This window comes from Protopterus annectens, chromosome 10.part0 (assembly GCF_019279795.1).
Source record: "Protopterus annectens isolate FY-2018-M chromosome 10.part0, PAN1.0, whole genome shotgun sequence".
Classification (NCBI taxonomy): domain Eukaryota; kingdom Metazoa; phylum Chordata; order Ceratodontiformes; family Protopteridae; genus Protopterus; species Protopterus annectens.
The window spans coordinates 1,759,680,130-1,759,699,360 of record NC_056744.1 but is presented as its reverse complement, the minus strand read 5'-3'; the positions used below and the strand labels follow the sequence as shown (position 1 = coordinate 1,759,699,360).

Sequence of the window (19,231 nt, the reverse complement as noted above, 5' to 3'; positions counted from 1 at the left end):
GAATACATGGCAAGGGGTGAATATGAAAAGGAGGTGGGGTATATAGGTAAGAATACATGGCAAGGGGTGAATATGAAAAGGAGGTGGGGTATATAGGTAAGAATACATGGCACAGGGTGAATATAAAAAGGAGGTGGGGTATATAGTTAAGAATACATGGCAAGGGGTGAATATAAAAAGGAGGTGGGATATATAGGTAAGAATACATGGCAAGGGGTGAATATGAAAAGGAGGTGGGGTATATAGGTAAGAATACATGGCAAAGGGTGAATATGAAAAGGAGGTGGGGTATATAGGTAAGAATACATGGCAAGGGGTGAATATGAAAAGGAGGTGGGGTATATAGGTAAGAATACATGGCAAGGGGTGAATATGAAAAGGAGGTGGGGTATATAGGTAAGAATACATGGCAAGGGGTGAATATAAAAAGGAGGTGGGGTATATAGGTAAGAATACATGGCAAGGTGAATATGAAAAGGAGGTGGGGTATATAGGTAAGAATACATGGCAAGGGGTGAATATGAAAAGGAGGTGGGGTATATAGGTAAGAATACATGGCAAGGGGTGAATATGAAAAGGAGGTGAGATATATAGGTACGAATACATGGCAAGGGGTGAATATAAAAAGGAGGTGGGGTATATAGGTAAGAATACATGACAAGGGGTGAATATGAAAAGGAGGTGGGGTATATAGGTAAGAATACATGGCAAGTGGTGAATATGAAAAGGAGGAGGGGTATATAGGTAAGAATACATGGTAAAGGGTGAATATGAAAAGGAGGTGGGGTATATAGGTAAGAATACATGGCAAGGGGTGAATATGAAAAGGAGGTGGGGTATATAGGAGTGAGACATACGAGGGAGACAGACATATTTGGATGGTCAACTTTTCTTATGGAAATGCCACTGAATAACCTGCCTGTTAAAGCAGAGGTGACATAAGCAGAAAGATGAGAAGTTATGTGGGTACTCAAAGTGTTTAGTGCTTCTGTGAAATGCTAAGAGCTGATGGTGTTTTTTTTTTTTTTTATTTAGTTTATAGTACATAGCTAAGGCTTTAGCTAGAGCACAAAAACATGTATATGGGATGCAAATTTATCCATAACCCATAAAACTAACTGAAAATTAAAATACACCAGCTACATGTACAGCAATGGATGTACATTAATGTCTCAAGGTTATACATCCCCTCATAGTGTGTAACATTTATACAGATATACATTCATGAATCTAAAGTTATACATCAACTCTCACTGTGCTATAAGATCGAAGTTTTGAAACTTCAAACAGTTTAAATGGAGATCGCTGTACAGCGTGGAATGGGAAATTTGCGATTCTCTTCACTGTAGCGTGATCTTGGAGTTGGTATATTTAATCCTGCATAAACGTTTAAAAAAAAATGCTGTTTTTAGTTTTTTTTAATTGAAGTTTCGAACTTTCAGAACTTAGATGTTGTGGTCTTGACCATGTTAAGTTCAAAGTTTTGAAAGTTCGAGCTTCATATATACCTACACCGATGCACTGACACACTACAACACCGACAACAAAATCACCGACACCACATAACCGAAAGTTCACAAACACGAAACCTCACATGCCTGACACACCATAATCCCGGCAATCAACAAACAAAACAAATCCCCTGTCCAAAAAGCACACACACAACACAAGCACACCAAAATCTTTACAAACCCACACTAAAACTTACATACACAACTATCTACAACCTTAACCCAAACCCTAACCCTAAGGTCCGTCACTATCGCACACTCACCTAACCCGCGCCCTAACCCTAACTCACTTAACCCACCCCAACCCTAAAGACTGTCACTTTCGCGCACTCACCTAATGCGCGCCCTAACCCTAACTCACTTAACCCGCCCCTAACCCTAAAGTCTGTCACTATCGCACACTCGCCTAACCTGCGCCCTAACCCTAACTCACTTATCCCACCCCTATCCCTAGAGTCCATCAATATCGCACACTTACCTTACTCGCACCCTAACCCTAATGTCCGTCACTACCGCATACTTACACAGCCTTTTCACATGTCGGTGTTCTCAGCGTCGGGGTTTTCATCCATCGGTCATCTCAGTTTTCAAACTTCTGGTGTCGGTGTTCTCATCGTCGGCGTTGTCAGCTTTTGGCGTTGTCAGGTAGACCCATATATATACATATATATATATATATATATATATATATATATATATATATATATATATATATATATATATATATATATATATATATAGGTCTACTTTTTGGATCAAAATATCATTATTTCGAACAAGAAAAGTATGACCTCACTTTCGCGAATTCCGGTTCAGCAAACTGGCAATAAAAATAAAAAACAACACTGTAAACTCCATTTTGCAGGAAGGCAAGCCCTCTTTCATCCCCACACCCGCTACATTATGTATACTAACTCTGAGATCGTACTACAGTGGGGAAACATATATTCCCTTATCCCCACTGTAGTGGTCTGTTTTATTTGTATTGCTGGTTCGATGCACTTTCACGAAAGTAAGGTTGTACTTTTCTTGTTTGAAATAATGATATTTCGATCAAAAAAAGTAGATCCATGTATATATATATATATATATATATATATATATATATATATATATATATAAAAGAAAAAAAAAACGGTCTAGGCACACTGGAGATGGCTTAAAGTTAATTTATTTGTAAAAAACTCACTACGCAAGTGCTTTCACCCTGCCACAGTGCAAGGCTTTTACAAGTGAATAAAACTGACTACAAACTCATCCATTTTAAATACCCTTATTCCCCTAAAAGGCACCAAATATTTTTAAAGGTGTATACCCTCTCCTTGTTTAAAACATCAACAGAAGCAATTATATACATTTTCCTTAATAAAATACACCTTTTGTAAACCACATTGTTTGGAATGTTACACCTTCCCTACTCAATTTGAAGTGAAGTGAAATGTTTATAAACCAAAACAACAAAAAAAAAAAAATAAATAATAATGACTCTGTTCTACTATGTTAAGGAACATTAAATTACAGTTTCTTTGCTTTTTTGACCAGGTAAGGTTTAATAGAGATGTGGTCATTTAGACCCAGGGCATTAGTTGTATTCAACTTTATCTGCCAGTATGTCTCCCTACAACTTTTTATTAAATCTTACTTGGTCAAAAAAACAAAGAAACTGTAATTTTATGTTCCTCAGCATAGTAGATCAGATTCATTATTATTTATTTTTTATTTTTTTTGGTGTTTTTGCTTCAAGATTCTTTGCAAGTTTACGACACAGTATATTCTTTTCATGGCATGAACAGGAGTTTATGTCATATACTCAAAAATAGAAATGCTTGAACATCAAAACAACGTATCTGCGATAAAACCTAAACACATTAAACTTTTTTTGCAGGGTGGCAATCCCCCCTGCATCCCACACAACACCTGCAAGTCATGTATACTAACTTTGAGATCATACTGCAGTATGGAAAAGCCAACCCCCCCCAGTCCCTGCTGTACCGCAATCTCGCAAACAGAAAACCAGCAATGTGCGATCAGCACATTTTCAAAGAATTGGGATGATCAATCACATAAAGTACACTCATAAACCACTGGTGTTGATTATAGCAATAACCCACGCCTGGGTGTGGGTAATGCGGGATTTACCCACGGTTGGCGTGGTTTGGTCCCGAGGGCGAATAAAGACAACCGTGGGTAAATCCCGCATTACCCACACCCAGGCGTGGGTTATTGCTATTATACTATGACATTATTTAAGAAAAGAAATAATTACTTTTCTTAAATAATGGCATTGTATAATGCCTCTTTGCTGCCCTTCTGCAGCTGTCTGGTATCCGCGGCAGTTCTGATGTACTGCGCATGCCTACGCAGTACATCAGAGCTTTGGCCAAAAGCAACGGAGAAAGCAAGATCTCTGTTGCTTTTTACTGTTTCGCTATGTTAAATGGGTTTAACATAGCGAGACAGCTTTAAAATAAGCAACGGAGATGTCCGTTGTTTATTTTAAAGCTGTCTCGCTATGTTAAACCCATTTAACATAGCGAGACAGGTTTAAAAAAAAAAAGCAACGGAGAAAGCAAGATCTCCGTTGCTTTTTACACACTGTGTTGCTATGTTAAAGGAGTTTAACATAGCGAGACAGCTTTAAAAAAAGCAACGGAGATCTCTGTTGCTTTTTTTAAACCTGTGTCGCTATGTTAAACTCTTTTAACATAGCGAGACAGTGTTTTAAAAGAGACTTATACTAATGGAAAAAGTCCGGGCGACCGGACCTTTTTCCATTAGTATAAGTCGATTTACAACGTGCACGCTGGCCAATCAGCTTGCACATTTTGGAATATTAATGGAGGGTTATGGTATAATGGCTATTAATGCATGTGCAGATGAGGACACTTCTGTAACGCTTATCACCATGTTATTTTTTAGCGGCATCATTTTACTTTCAGTAGTAGATCACAATTTGGTTTTCTTTCATTGGGAATATAAATAGTGATGTACATACTGCAGGGTCTCCTGGGTTATTCTTGTTTTTACTTCACTGCTAATAAATCAGGAGTCTGCAGGTAATGCCATTGCTTGGTATCCCATGTGGCTTTGCTTGCACTTTGTAACCACTGCAGCCTGTGCTATGCATCTGCAGTTGTATTGTGACTGATGCGATCTTCAAGTTGTTATAAAAATCAGTTTGTACATGTGTACATTAGGCATTCGGTAACCTGAGTCTGAGTTGGCTAAGCAGTATAACGGCATGGTCTTCAGATCAATATTCAACTGCTCTATGCAGTGGTAGCTGTATTCATTTTTTGATTTTTTTTTTCATACCGAATCAGATCAAATACGTCTTTCTCACTATATTTCCTGTCATACACTTACCTTGTACTGGATTTCCATCAAGGCAATCTGTGCATAGGAATAGAAAACGACCAACAGCCACTAATAACATTGCCAAACCGATCCATCCAGCTGTGGTTAGAGACGCACCCCAGTCCAGCTGCATCTAGGGACAAAAACAAGAATGTTACTCTCTTAATTACAAACCCTGAAGCAAATGGCTGGTTCTGCCAAAGGCACGTTTCACTCCATACTGTTGTTTCAACTGCATTGGCTGGGTGCCAGCACTATGATTTACTAAAGAACCAGCTGTTTAGTTGTAAAGTATAGACACATCCACACACGTGTATATGAGCACACACACACACACACACACACACACACACACACACACACACACACACACACACACACACACGCACACAGACGCACACACACACACACACACACACACACACACACACACACACACACACACACACACACACACTTTTAATGAATGGTTGTCCACATATCACAAGGGAGTGACATTGAGCTAGGTTCAGGTCGGCCCATATGTCCCTCTGTAACAAATATTTTTGTGCCTCAAGACCACAAATCGTAAGTACTGTTTTGTCTCATGTACCGTATGACCTTTGGATCATGTAGTAAGTTCAACCAACTCCATTTTTATTTGACTTTTAGAAATGATGTCCCGTGTAAAGATTAGTGTCGCTCGTTCATCTGTAATACAAATAATAAGATGGCTGGGGGGGTTCAGATGCTTTAATACACAGAAATACATCAGGATGGGTAGCGGTATACTTAAATATGAACAAATTACTTAACAGACAGGCCTTACATACATGCACACTCACATCTCAACAGCTAACTACAAAATGGCAGTCAGACTTACACGTGCTCAGTATTTATATACTTCTGCAAGCCCTTGGATAGCTTCTTAAAGGTATATATGCACATATTGAACTACATCCACCCTCTTAAAAAGATCGCCCTTTACAGAAAACAATATCTGAGACAGGCATGCATTACTATATACATGAGAAACTAAACACAATGTTCATGTCCAGGTTGCTTCATATCTGCTACAGGGTTTAGAGATTCGACCATATCGTGTAACATAACAGCTGGGAGTAAATTTAGCAACAAGGATAGTCTGCGGTGCACAACTCATATCAGGAACATCTGGATTCATTACACGAATGGGAATGCCCTCTGGAACATCCTCTGGAATTGGAACACTGGACAACTCACTCTGAGATAGTGTTTTTCTAACAGGCTACATGCTGTGGCATAGGCTCAGACACCGGTATTAAATGTTTCCACCTGAAGATTGCTCCTTCTGATTCGGTAATGTACGATCTCAGCTCTGGACCAGTATTCATCACAACACCAATCTGACCATAACCTTTGGACATATTCATACTTACCTCTTCTCCCTCCCCTAATATATTGAGCGGTTTACTGGACTTATTGTAGTAAGATGTCTGGGATAGGCGCTTCTTCAACAGATTGGCTTTCACTGATCTGTTGTTCTTGACACATGGAACCAACAATTGACTACTGATTGGTAATGTGGTTCTGGTTTGTCTCAAAAGAAGTCTCTGAGCAGGTGAACCAAGATGTTTATCATAAGGATCATTTCTGAGATTCAACAGATTCAGGAAAACATCACTGTTATCCCATTTTGACTTCTCAAGTAACTGCTTTGCACTTTGAACTGCACATTCTGCCAAATCATTTGACTGCGGGTGCTCTGGATTACTTGTGGCATGAGTAAAAAGTCCCTTTCAGCAAATCTTTTGAACTGTTGGCTTGTAAGGTGCGTGCCATTGTCAGAAATAACTTTGTGTGGACTATCATGGACTGCAAAATGATGCTTCATCTTTGTAATGACTGTACTGGATGCTAGGTTAGGAAGTAGGTCAGTCTCGAACTAATTGGAGTAAGAGTTTACTAACACCAAATAATGTTGACCATTCTACTCGAAGATGTCTGTGAATACTGTTGACCAAGGTAGTTCAGGAATCTAGTTAAGCTGAAGTGGTTCTTTCTGTTGATGAGGCTTAGTACTATTACACATGGAACAAGATAAGAGGCTGTCTCAATGTCGTATGACATAGAAGGCCAAATTACCAGTCCTCTCACCCTTCTTTTGGTAGATTCGGTTCCTGGGTGACCACGATGCAATTAGTAATGTACTCTTGTTGCAAGGACTTTGAGGCAATGACTTTGGGACCTTTCATAATGATCCCTTTGTCAAACAAAATCTCATTTCTGCATGCAAAATAAGGTTGCACTTCTTGAAGAAAACTAGATTGCTTTGAGGGCCATCCTTGATTGATAAAATGGTTGAGCCTCTGTAATACTGGATCTGTAGCTGTGTGATCTCTTAGGTTCATAGGCTCATAGATTAGTACTAAGCTAACTGCCCTTGCGAGCCATTTTAAGCCTAGCCAATTATCCCTTGTGAGACTCAAACCCTGCACCTTGTGTTTGTAAGACAAACACCTTACCCATTAGGCCACCATCCCAACCTCCTTAGCTCATCAAGACATGTGGAAGAAAAATTACCCACTTCTATGACTTCAGAACCATCGATCAAATGAGAACTTTGATTTTTGTGCTGTTCCGTGGTGTTTCTGGGTGATCTGGGCAATGTATCAGCAACATAAAGAAGTTTGCCTTTCTTGTAGACAAGATTAAAATTATACTTTTGCAATCTCAGCATCATACATTGCAGTCTGGCTAATTAATACAGAAAAACACATTAGGATGGATAGTAGCCTCTTTAAATATGAACTAACTAATTTTATAGCTGGACCTTACATACATACATGTTCACATCTCAACAGCTAACTACAAAATGGCAGTCAGACTTGCACATGCTCAGTTTTTATACACTTGTGCAATCCCTTGGATAGCTTCTTAAAGTTATATACACACATTGATCTACAGCTAGCATTACCCTCATTAGGAAAAGAACAAAAAAACTACTCATTTATGTATTTATATCTGATAACTGGAGAGAGGGCAGAGGTGTACTTGCACTGACCAGAAGGGACCATTTTTCAGGCATTACCTGGACTACAGTAAATGGCACAAAGATGAACATACCTATTCCAGACAAAGTAGTGATGAATACATTTAAACTGATGGAGGACTGGGAAATGCAATGGCATGCAAGGTAGTCTACAAAGCAAAGAGAAAGTCAGAACTGCTATGAACATAGATTTGCTAATTTTCTGCAAAGGAACTTTGTGATTTCCAGTGTTATCTAATTTCTGCAAGTTAGTATTAGAACAACTCTGGTGGCTGCATGTGAGTGTTTGCGTTTTTGTGTTTATGCATGTCTGTGCATGCATGCTTTTCTGTGTGTGAAAGAGATTCTTACTTTTCTGGTCACTCGTGGAATGGAAATATAATAATGGCCTGTGGTGCTCGGGCGTAAGGGAAGATCTTAAGGTCTGTCCAACAAGATGGTGGTACAATGACGCAGTGTTTAAATCTTCTGCTTCTAAGTTTCTGACTTCATACCCAACTCTCGGCTGCTGTCTGCTGGAATTTGTATGTTCTCGGCATGTCTATATTATTTTTAAACTCTGTTTTCTTCATGTTTGCCAAAAACATGGTAGCTGACTGGCTATTCCAAACTGTATCTATACTTGCCATTGTGACCTGTGTTAGGTTTGAAATGGGCCTATGCTGGATCGTTTTGCTGATTTGGTTAACAAGTAAGTACATTTAAATTCACATTGCATTTTGCTGGGAAATCAGTGGAGCTGGACCTTAGTGCATGGTACTGCATTTACAGTTTATTTGTTTGCTTGCTACCTAAGTAAGTGGTCCTTCACAAATCATTTTCAGCTACGTCATGGATCATGAGGAGCTGAGCAAACATAAATGTCACATATATGGATAGCTTAATCAAACAGCATTTTTTTGTGAGGAAACTGAAGTATCTAGCCAATACACACACATAAACACACATGCATACATACAGGGAGACCATGTACACTCTTTGCAGTGACTTGAGGTTAGGACTGAACTGTAGTTCCCAATGTACTGTGGCAGAAAGTCTGACAGGTGACATCTAATCCTAATTCTGCCCAGCAGCCATGATTCACCACATCCACTTTCACCTTCAAACGTATGCCTACATCCTATATAAAACTACTCTTAAACAAACTCAAACCACGCTCTGCTTCAGCTAATGACCTTCTAAGTGAATACATTGAAATAGTAGCCAATAGCACTGCCTACCCCATCTCAGTCCTTATAAACAGGGAAATCCAAGAATCCCACATTCCTCTCTCTGGAAAAAGTCACATATTATCCCTTAGCACAAAGGATGAAATTCAACAGGCATTACTAACTTTAGACCTATAGCAAGCTTACCCCCCCTCCAAAATACTTGAAAAATGTATTGAAAAACAATTGCTAAACTATATCCTGCATAAAGAACTCCTATCCCCCACACAACATGGCTTCCATCATTAACACAGTACTAACACTGCACTTCCAACCTATATAGATACTGTCAATAAAACTAGAGATAATGCCAAACTAGTCTCCTTTTTATTTCTAGACTTGTCTAAAGCCTTCAACACAATTTTCCACAGCAAACTTCTACTTCAAATGTTCTCTTTTGGTCTATGCCAGCCCACCCTTCTGTGGTTTAAAAGCTACCTGTCCAATAGGTATCAGTCAGTAAAATGATGCTCCACCCTCTCTTCATACCTCTCAGTCACCATCAGTGTACTACAAGGCTCTATCCTTGGTCCCCTCCTCTTTAATATTCTCACAACATCTGGACAACAGGCCTCCCGCATACAGTACACAGATGTCTCCACACTCATATGTACATATGATAACATGGTACACTTCCAAAAAAATACTCAGGAAGCTTTAACAGACACTGAAACATGGCTCTGTAACACACAACTCATGCTCAAACACAAAAAAACAAAGTGTTACGTTTTTCCTCAAATCCCTCTCCCATGAAAAAAACAAAAGTTAAAGTCCTCTCTCTTGATAATACAACTATTGAAGTTACTTCTCATAGTAAATTATTAAGGATAATAGTGGATTATAATCTTAAATTTGGCCTGCATATACAAAATTGCATAAGAAAAACTCATCAAAAACTAGAGATGCTTTATAGAGCCAGAGGCTTTCTCACTGACATAATTAGTGACATTTGCCACTACTTATCTCCTCCCCACACTTCTTTATGGTACTCCCATCCTTACTAACCCTCAGGCATCACAAAAATCAAAATTTGTGTAATATTATAACAAAGTTGCTAAATTTGCAGCAAATACCCCTTTCAGACCCCATCACTGTACAACACTAAAAACCCGAATCAGCTAACAGATACACAATAACTAACAGATACAGAATAACTAACAGATACACAGTAACTAACAGATACACAGTAACTAACAGATACACAATAACTAACAGATACACAGTAACTAACAGATACACAATAACTAACAGATACACAGTAACTAACAGATACACAATAACTAACAGATACAGAATAACTAACAGATACACAGTAACTAACAGATACACAATAACTAACAGATACACAGTAACTAACAGATACACAGTAACTAACAGATACACAATAACTAACAGATACACAGTAACTAACAGATACACAGTAACTAACAGATACACAGTAACTAACAGATACACAGTAACTAACAGATACACAATAACTAACAGATACACAGTAACTAACAGATACACAATAACTAACAGATACACAGTAACTAACAGATACACAATAACTAACAGATACACAGTAACTAACAGATACACAATAACTAACAGATACACAGTAACTAACAGATACACAGTAACTAACAGATACACAATAACTAACAGATACACAGTAACTATCAGATACACAATAACTAACAGATACACAGTAACTAACAGATACACAATAACTAACAGATACACAGTAACTAACAGATACACAGTAACTAACAGATACACAGTAACTAACAGATACACAATAACTAACAGATACACAATAACTAACAGATACACAGTAACTAACAGATACACAGTAACTAACAGATACACAATAACTAACAGATACACAGTAACTAACAGATACACAATAACTAACAGATACACAGTTTCTTACCACCCATAAAATTATCCAGAATCCATCTTCTTGCCCACCACTAAATAACATTCTACACAACTATGTTGCTAGTTGGTAATTATGAACCAGTGACCAAAAACCCCTGTCTGTCTGCAATCCCATCAAAAGTGCTGGGCATTGTCTGTACTCGTACTGTGTCGCTAAGGCCTAGAACTCCTTATCGCTATACGTCAGGTCAATACCCTCCCCCCACCCTTCAAAACCATTCTGAAAGACTTCCGAGCCAAAAGCTGGCTCTGTTCTTGCTCAACACCAGGATAAGCTATATCCCTAAATGTGGACAAATGCCTATTTGTACCTCATACCTCCTTACCCTCCCTTCTTCACTCACTTCCTTACTTATATCAATTTATCTACCCTAGATTTCTTTCAAAATATACCATACACCTGCTTTTCTCTCATTTTACATTGCAATTCCTGTTTGTTCTATACTAACTTTCCTTTAATTTCTTTATAAACAGACTCAAATTTATATGTTAAAGCATTGTCATATAACTTGCATATACTCTTAATCAATGTTTTGATATTATGTCTAACTTGGTATAATTATTTAAACTGCATTTGGTTTCTATATTCTTTTAATGAATGTATAATGACTGTATAAATTTATTCTTAAAATGTGTTGTAATACTTTGGAGCTTTTCTCCTGGGGCCTCCCCTGAAAATGGACTCATATCCATTAGAACTTTCCCAGCAAACAAATGTCAATAAATAAATAAATGAACCACCATGTTGGCTCTTTTAATTAATAATATTAACCTTCTGTGTTTTGCACCATGGTCTTTGCTTCAACAGGGCATGTCTCAGCACCCTAAGTATGCATTTCTTTTCAGAAATCATATTTATTCTTATTTACTATAAAAATGGCTATAGTATTTATTGCCTTTTTTAGTACTGCTTACTCAGGCAAGTCTTGAGTTTATCGATGTGTGACTTGTATTCTTATCCTTTTGTCTGTTTTTATTAACTGCATAGTGCTTGGGTATATATTTACTTTTTATTCACTTACTGTGGAGTACTTAGGATGCAAGTTGTTTAATTAACTTTATCATTTGTTTATAGAACAGCCAAGTTAGGATTCTAGTCATATATATTTCTGCATTCTGCTATCCTCAATGACTGCCCTGTTAGAGGTCTGTGCAAGGTCTTCATACTGATTTCTTTCACATGCCTTTCACTGATAAAAGATGGCCGTTTGCATTATATCGGAGTAGGAGAAGAGGTCAAGCTATCCCATGAAGCAGCTGTTCCTGTCTGTCATCCCAGGCAAGCAGTCTGGACTTTACTGACTTATTGTCATCGGAGTCCAACAGTCTTTAAAGACAACACTTTGCACTAACCAATATGATATCTCATGGGTTTGGTCAGTAAAGCATGAGAAAGAACAAGCTTTGAATAAGCCTGACTAGTCAGTCTGTGACCCAGAATGTGCACTTTGTGCATTTAGAGACCCGGGGAGGTTCTCATGTCAACTGTATAACAAAAGGCTGGTGAAAGGCTCCTATTCCATTATCAGTGCTAAATATAGAAAGTAGTTGTCCACCTTTTCTTGCACAAGTCAAATGGCCATGTTTTCATTCTTCTTCCAGGTTATTGCTACGGCTTTATTTATTTATTTTCATCAACACACCAGAATTTGCTATCCTCCCTCCATATGGAAACCCAAGCATGATATGGCTCCTCACTTAATGTAAATAATTCCTCAGCTCGTGGCATTGGCAACACCATTATGAGCAAAGGCCATGGTGATGGGATAGATGGGGCACAGTTCCCTAGAATGGACTGGGTTCTTTTGGAGCATACCTACAGAAGGCAGTTGCTGAGATTCTTCCTATTACAATGAAGAATAATGGGTAATGGTGTTCAGCATGTGCTGGCCTACCAAACACTATAAAGAGGCAATCAGTTGATGCACACAGAATATTGGAGTATAAGCTATCCATGTAACACTCACAAAGTTGATACATGATGCTCAGGGAATGATAATGAATCATTTCTTCACAGAATGTGTGGTAGATACTCATCGCAATTTCTCTAAGAGAAAAATTTGCATTATAATTAAACAAAAATGTACCTTACTTATAGAGCATCCTTGGAAGATAGGGGAGGGGGTGTTGAGTACCTAACTGTTCTGCAGAATAACAAATGCCAAGGTACATTGGTTGGAAGAGCAGAGTAAGCAGCCATTGTTGATGGTCAGAATCTGTGTTTCGCGATCCAGTAATGATGTACTGTCATGGTCAGAGTCTGTATGTTACAACCCAGTAATGATGTAATGCAGCAGCGCAATATGAAAATAAAATATGGAGAGTTTAAACATAATGAATCAACTGATATGAGCTTAATATACTCAATAACTTGTTAACTTTCTGAAGTGCTACACTGTATCATATGGCTTTTAATCCTTTTTTACCTTGTAATGATATTTTTCTATTTGTATACGTTTTTGTTTTGGGTTTTTTTTTGGTTTTTTGTTTTTGTTTTTGTTTGTAATTGTGTGGAGCTTTTCTCCCCGGGCCTCTACTGAAAATGGATATATATCCAGCTAGACTAGCCCGGTCAACAAATGTAAAATAAATAAAATAAATAAAATAAAATAATGTCAATCAGAAACTGGTGGGAGGTAAAGGCAGACTCTAACAAAGAATTACAGAAATGTAGAATATTATAAGCCTCCTTTTGTTATGAAATGCTAGTGGTATGTATGTGATAGGAAGGTTGCAGAGTTAGCATGGTTTGTCGTTTAACATGATGAGCTGGAGGGTCCTTGTAGTAGTTCTCTTGGCATAGTAATTACGATAAATTAAAATTCCAGGAAATATTAGTTTGGGGAACCAAACATGGGACTCAAGAAGACTGCATGTCAGTAAAGCGAAAAGGGAATGACCTGACGATCAGACTAAAACATTTGTCAAGTTTGCTGTGTATCAACTATAAGGAAGGAAGATCTAAGTACTGACTTGAAAACCACACCAACAGATACTAGTTTGTTTATCAAGCTGTCCACATCTAGAATTATTCACAAGAGAACAACACTAGGCAGCGATACTGTGAATATTTATAACCATATTGGATAAATATCATATTGAATATACCGCAATATAAGCACAGAAGTAAACTTTTCATTTTATACACTTATTCTGATTTATTGCATAGACATATAATAACATATCAGAGTTTATCAACAAATACTGCATATCAGCATTCATACCAAAGCTCATGTTATTTTACCTTTTATTGATTTGCTCAGAGAGTGTTGATGGAGAAGTACAGAGAAGGTCAGAAGGAGTTGCATTGTGTCTTTGTGGATTTAAAGAAAGCATATGACAGGGTGCCTAGAGAAGAGTTGTGGTATTGTATGAGGAAGTTGGGAGTGTCAGAGAAGTATGTAAGAGTGGTACAGGATATGTACGAGGGTAGTGTGACAGCAGTGAGGTCTGCGGAGGGTGTGACAGATGCATTTAAGGTGGAGGTGGGATTACATCAAGGATCAGCTCTGAGCCCTTTCTTATTTGCAGTGGTGATGGACAGGTTGACAGACGAGATCAGACAGGAGTCCCCGTGGACTATGATGTTTGCAGATGACATTGTGATCTGTAGTGAGAGTAGGGAACAGGTGGAGTAGACCCTGGAGAGGTGGAGATATGCTCTAGAGAGAAGAGGAATGAAGGTCAGCAGGACTAAGACAGAATATATGTGTGTGAATGAAGGGAGGATAGTGGAATGGTGAGGATGCAGGGAGTAGAAGTGGCAAAGGTGAATGAGTTTAAGTACTTGGGATCAACAGTTCAGAGTAATGGTGAGTGTGGAAGAGAGGTGAAGAAGAGAGTACAGGCAGGATGGAGTGGGTGGAGAAGAGTGTCAGGAGTGATTTGTGACAGACGAGTACCAGTAAGAGTGAAAGGGAAGGTCTACAACAAGGCAGTGAGACCAGCTATGTTATATGGGATGGAGACAGTGGCATTGACAAAAAGGCAGGAGTCAGAGCTTGACATGGCAGAGTTGAAGATGTTAAGATTTGCACTGGGTGTGACGAGGATGGACAGGATTAGGAATAAGTATATTAGAGGGTTAGCCCAGGTTGGAAGGTTTGGAGATAAAGCCAGAGAGGCAAGATTAAGTTGGTTTGGACATGTGCTGAGGAGGGATGCAGAGTATATTGGGAAAAAGATGCTAAGGATGAAGCTGCCAGGTAACAGGAAAAGAGAAGGCCTAAGATAAGGTTTATGGATGTGGTGAGAGAGGACATGCAGGTGGTTGGTGTGACAGATCAAGATGCAGAGGACAGGAAGAAATGGAAACAGTTGATCTGCTGTGGCAACCCCTAACGGGAGCAGCCGAAAGAAGAAGAAGATTGGCTGAGCACCTATAAGGATAAATGTTTATCTTCAGGAGTGACCTAGAAGCTTTGGTCTAGTTAAATGACTTGTTTACAATAACACTGATTGCTGGTAGGAGGTCAGTGCACTCCAAATAGTGCAGAATGTTATCTCATTTAATTTTTGTGTTGTCTGAACTTGCACAGCAACACACTGTTTTACTGCAGGTGATGCATTGTATGGAACACCACTCAGAACAGCATGTTCATGCGTTTCCCTATTCCTGCTTTGTTGCCAGTAGATACAGGTGAGTGTGACAGATGTGCACAATGACAACACTGCACACTGCTAATATGTGACCTGTGTCTGACAGCTTCCTCCGACCCAAAAATGATAGACCGACTGCAAGTCAGCAAGTCAGATGGCATCAGAAGTACTCAGTTTAGGGATCTATACCTCTTCTGAAATATCAACAGAATGGTTTAGAGGGATAAGTATATTTCACAGAAGATACTGCTGCTATGGAACAGTTTCTTGATCCACTTAAAACCAAGCTCATCCCTGTCCATGTTTAAGTGCAACTTGGATCTATTCATGGGTATTAGAACATTTTCCCCAGAACTACCCCTGTGGTACTAATGGACAGAGGCAGATGCTTTATCCTATGCTGGGGCCCCCTCAAATAATCTATGGTATGATCCAGTTATTCTCAGTAAGACTAATATATAGTTATTGACCTAGGGATGGGTAAGGCCAATCTAACATCAAATGGGATAGATTAAGTCAAGCACCAGTGGGAAACTGCCTAAGGCTGCCAAGGCAGCTAGCCTAGTGCTTACCTTTGGCCATATGAATCTACGATTGCTGTCACTGCTACCAAGAACGTAATCTGCTGCTCTAAGTTGAAATGAAAGTTGCTGAGGTCATGCAGAAGACAATGCAACCACCAATATGTTAATTTTATGAAAAGTCACATCTTAGTGTCTTTTCAGAAAACTCATTCAACAGCATTATGTAGTGACTACTTAACCACCACTGCACTGCAGCAGCATTCTGGAATCTTCCATATTTTAGCACTTGAGAAGTTTCTATTTGTGACTAGATCTGCATGCATACAACCCATTGTGCTATAACTACTGCTATAGCTACTTCCCAGAATTCCTCATGGTCTGACCCTGACAGTCCCACTTCTAGCCATAGGCAATAGAATGTTGGTAAAGTAGGATGGAGGCACACACACATAAAAATAATAATAACTAAATAAGCACTGTACTTATGAAGCTGCACAAGTATCACTTTGCCGTTTGTATTCTCCTTCCCTAGTTGGAAAGAATACTTACATCAACTCACATCCAGAAGTCCATGACCTGATTTTGTGAGCCCCAACATCTAAAAAAATAAACCGCAAGTCACACAAGAAAGAGTCCCTTTGGAAAGTGTCTGTTGCACATTTAAATTGTTTTTGCACATTCCAAAGTGTGGAGTTGTGTCCTCACACTTCTACTGCTTATATATATGTATACTAACACTGAGATGCTCACACATACACACACACACACACACACACACACACACACACACACACACACACACACACACACACACACACACACATGAATAAATATGTACACACATGTGCACACGCACACAGAATAGAATGCACCCTCCAGCCACTGGATTGAACTCTGTTTGGCTTAGTCGAGTGCAGGTCTTACATATTCAACCCAGTGGACATCTTTGAGAGTGTCACCAAGCAATGGACATGGGAAAAACAGGGTATACTGTCTACCTTGATTTGGCCAAAGCATTCAGCACAATACTCTACTTGGGCATTGTTGACAAACTCACAAAATTAAATATAAACCCACATGTCACCCATTGGATAGCCAGCTGGCTTATGGATAGGACCCAAGAAATTAGAACAGGGGAGTCCATGTCTGCAAAGAGGCTAGTAACTGGTGGAGTCCCCCAGGGCTTACTGCTGGGGCCACTCCTTTTTGGAAACTATTTCTCTGAGGTGAAGGCGAAAGTCAAGAACCTCTGTCAGACCAAGTTTGCAGATGACTGCAGAGTGGGAGAAGTCATAGAATCCCCCAGTGATAAAAATACCCTCCAAGAAGACCTGACACAGGCAAGTTACTGATGACAGAGTCATGGTTTAAAACATAATGCCAAAAAATATAAAATAGTATCCTTTGGGAAGATGGCTACCCCTAGAAACTACCAGACTGATAATACATCCCCTAAGAGTAGACCCAGTCATCAGGGAGTTGGGAATGCATGTCGACAGTAACCTGCCCTTTGACTATAATGTGTCTGTTGTGGTAAGGAAATCCTTCCATGTTGCACAATTATTCTCCCCACGACAGTAATCTACCCTTTGACTATAATGTGTCTATTGTGGTAAGGAAATCCTTCCATGTTGCACAATTATTCTCCCCATGACAGTAACCTGTCCTTTGACTATAATGTGTCTGTTGTGGTAAGGAAATCCTTCCATGTTTCACAGTTATTCTCCCCATGACAGTAACCTGTCCTTTATAGGTTCATAGGTTGGTACTGGGCTATCTGCCTGAAGGCATATATTAGCCCAGCCACATTGTGCGGTATTAAACGCTCCTTTAGTAGTTCCCTACACCCTTGTACTAGCAGCTAGTACCCTTGGCCCCTATCTAATAGTGCTGTTGGTGTGATCCCCAGTGTGAACTTTCTGTTACCCATCCACTCATCAAGGTTCCTCTTGAAGAGTGATAGTGAGGGGCTCGGTCTTATGCAGATCAGGACCCTGTTCCATAGTAAGGGAAGTCTCTGCGAAGGGAATCTATCCCTCCAGCATGTTCTATTCATTGTTGTGTTGAGGTTTATATCCCTAGAGCGTGTAGCTCAAGTAGATTTGGTTTTGCTAAGATGGAGTATGTTCAACAATTCCGGGTTGGACATGGCTCTGTACGTTAGACAGAGATCGCCTCTGAGAAAGCGGTATGCAACAGAGAACAGTCTTAGCTTTTTCAATCGTGCTGCATAGGGCAAATGTTTGAGGCCAGTAATCCTCTTGGTTAGGTACTTTTGTGATCTCTCCAGCTGCTAGAGATGTCTAGCCAGGTACATTCCAATTGGTGCATTGTACTCAATAATGGGTCTGATGAGGGAAGAGTAGAGGGGCACCATTACATCCTTAGATCTTGATGCGAACCCTTTTGTGATCAGATGGGTCACATAGAAGGATTTTCTAACCACTTTGGCAACATGGTTATCAAAGGAAAGCTGACTATCTACTTAGGTCCCTAGATCCCTTATTTCTTCTTCAGATTTCAGGGGATTATAATGTGTCTGTTGTGGTAAGGAAATCCTTCCATGTTGCACAATTATTCTCCCCACGACAGTAACCTGCCCTTTGACTATAATGTGTCTATTGTGGTAAGGAAATCCTTCCATGTTGCACAATTAGTCTCCCCACGACAGTAACCTGCCCTTTGACTATAATGTGTCTGTTGTGGTAAGGAAATCCTCCCATGTTGCACAGTTATTCTCCCCACCATTCAAGTCTTATCCTTGTCTTCCCTTATGTTTCTTTTTTCTATCTTGCTAATTTTAGAAACAACCTGATGTGGGTATCTATTCACAACAAAACTTTTGTGTAATTACTTTAATAATTCAGCAGTTTTTTTCTTGTCTTTACTCAAACACTGAATTCTAACACACTGACCCTTAATAATAGCAATATAGCTCATTTGCATAATATCAACTTGCACAGCATGCGTCCAATATAATTAAAATGCTGGGGAGAACAACTGAAAGGGCCATCTCTATGCCTTTGGTATGTTAAGTTGATAGTTTTTTTTGTTAAAAAGATCATAAAAATAATTGACAAAGTATTATAGATAGTAATG

The 19,231-nt window shown here is 39.1% G+C and overlaps 1 long non-coding RNA gene across 1 annotated transcript in view; it reads right to left on the bottom strand.

The window, feature by feature from the left end:
- LOC122813989 overlaps positions 1–19,231 on the bottom strand; it is a 241,157-nt gene that overhangs the window by 17,004 nt on the left and 204,922 nt on the right. Inside the window, exon 3 of the long non-coding RNA XR_006366754.1 lies at positions 4,878–5,001. This is a non-coding gene — a long non-coding RNA (uncharacterized LOC122813989). The remainder of the gene's footprint in view (positions 1–4,877; positions 5,002–19,231) is intronic.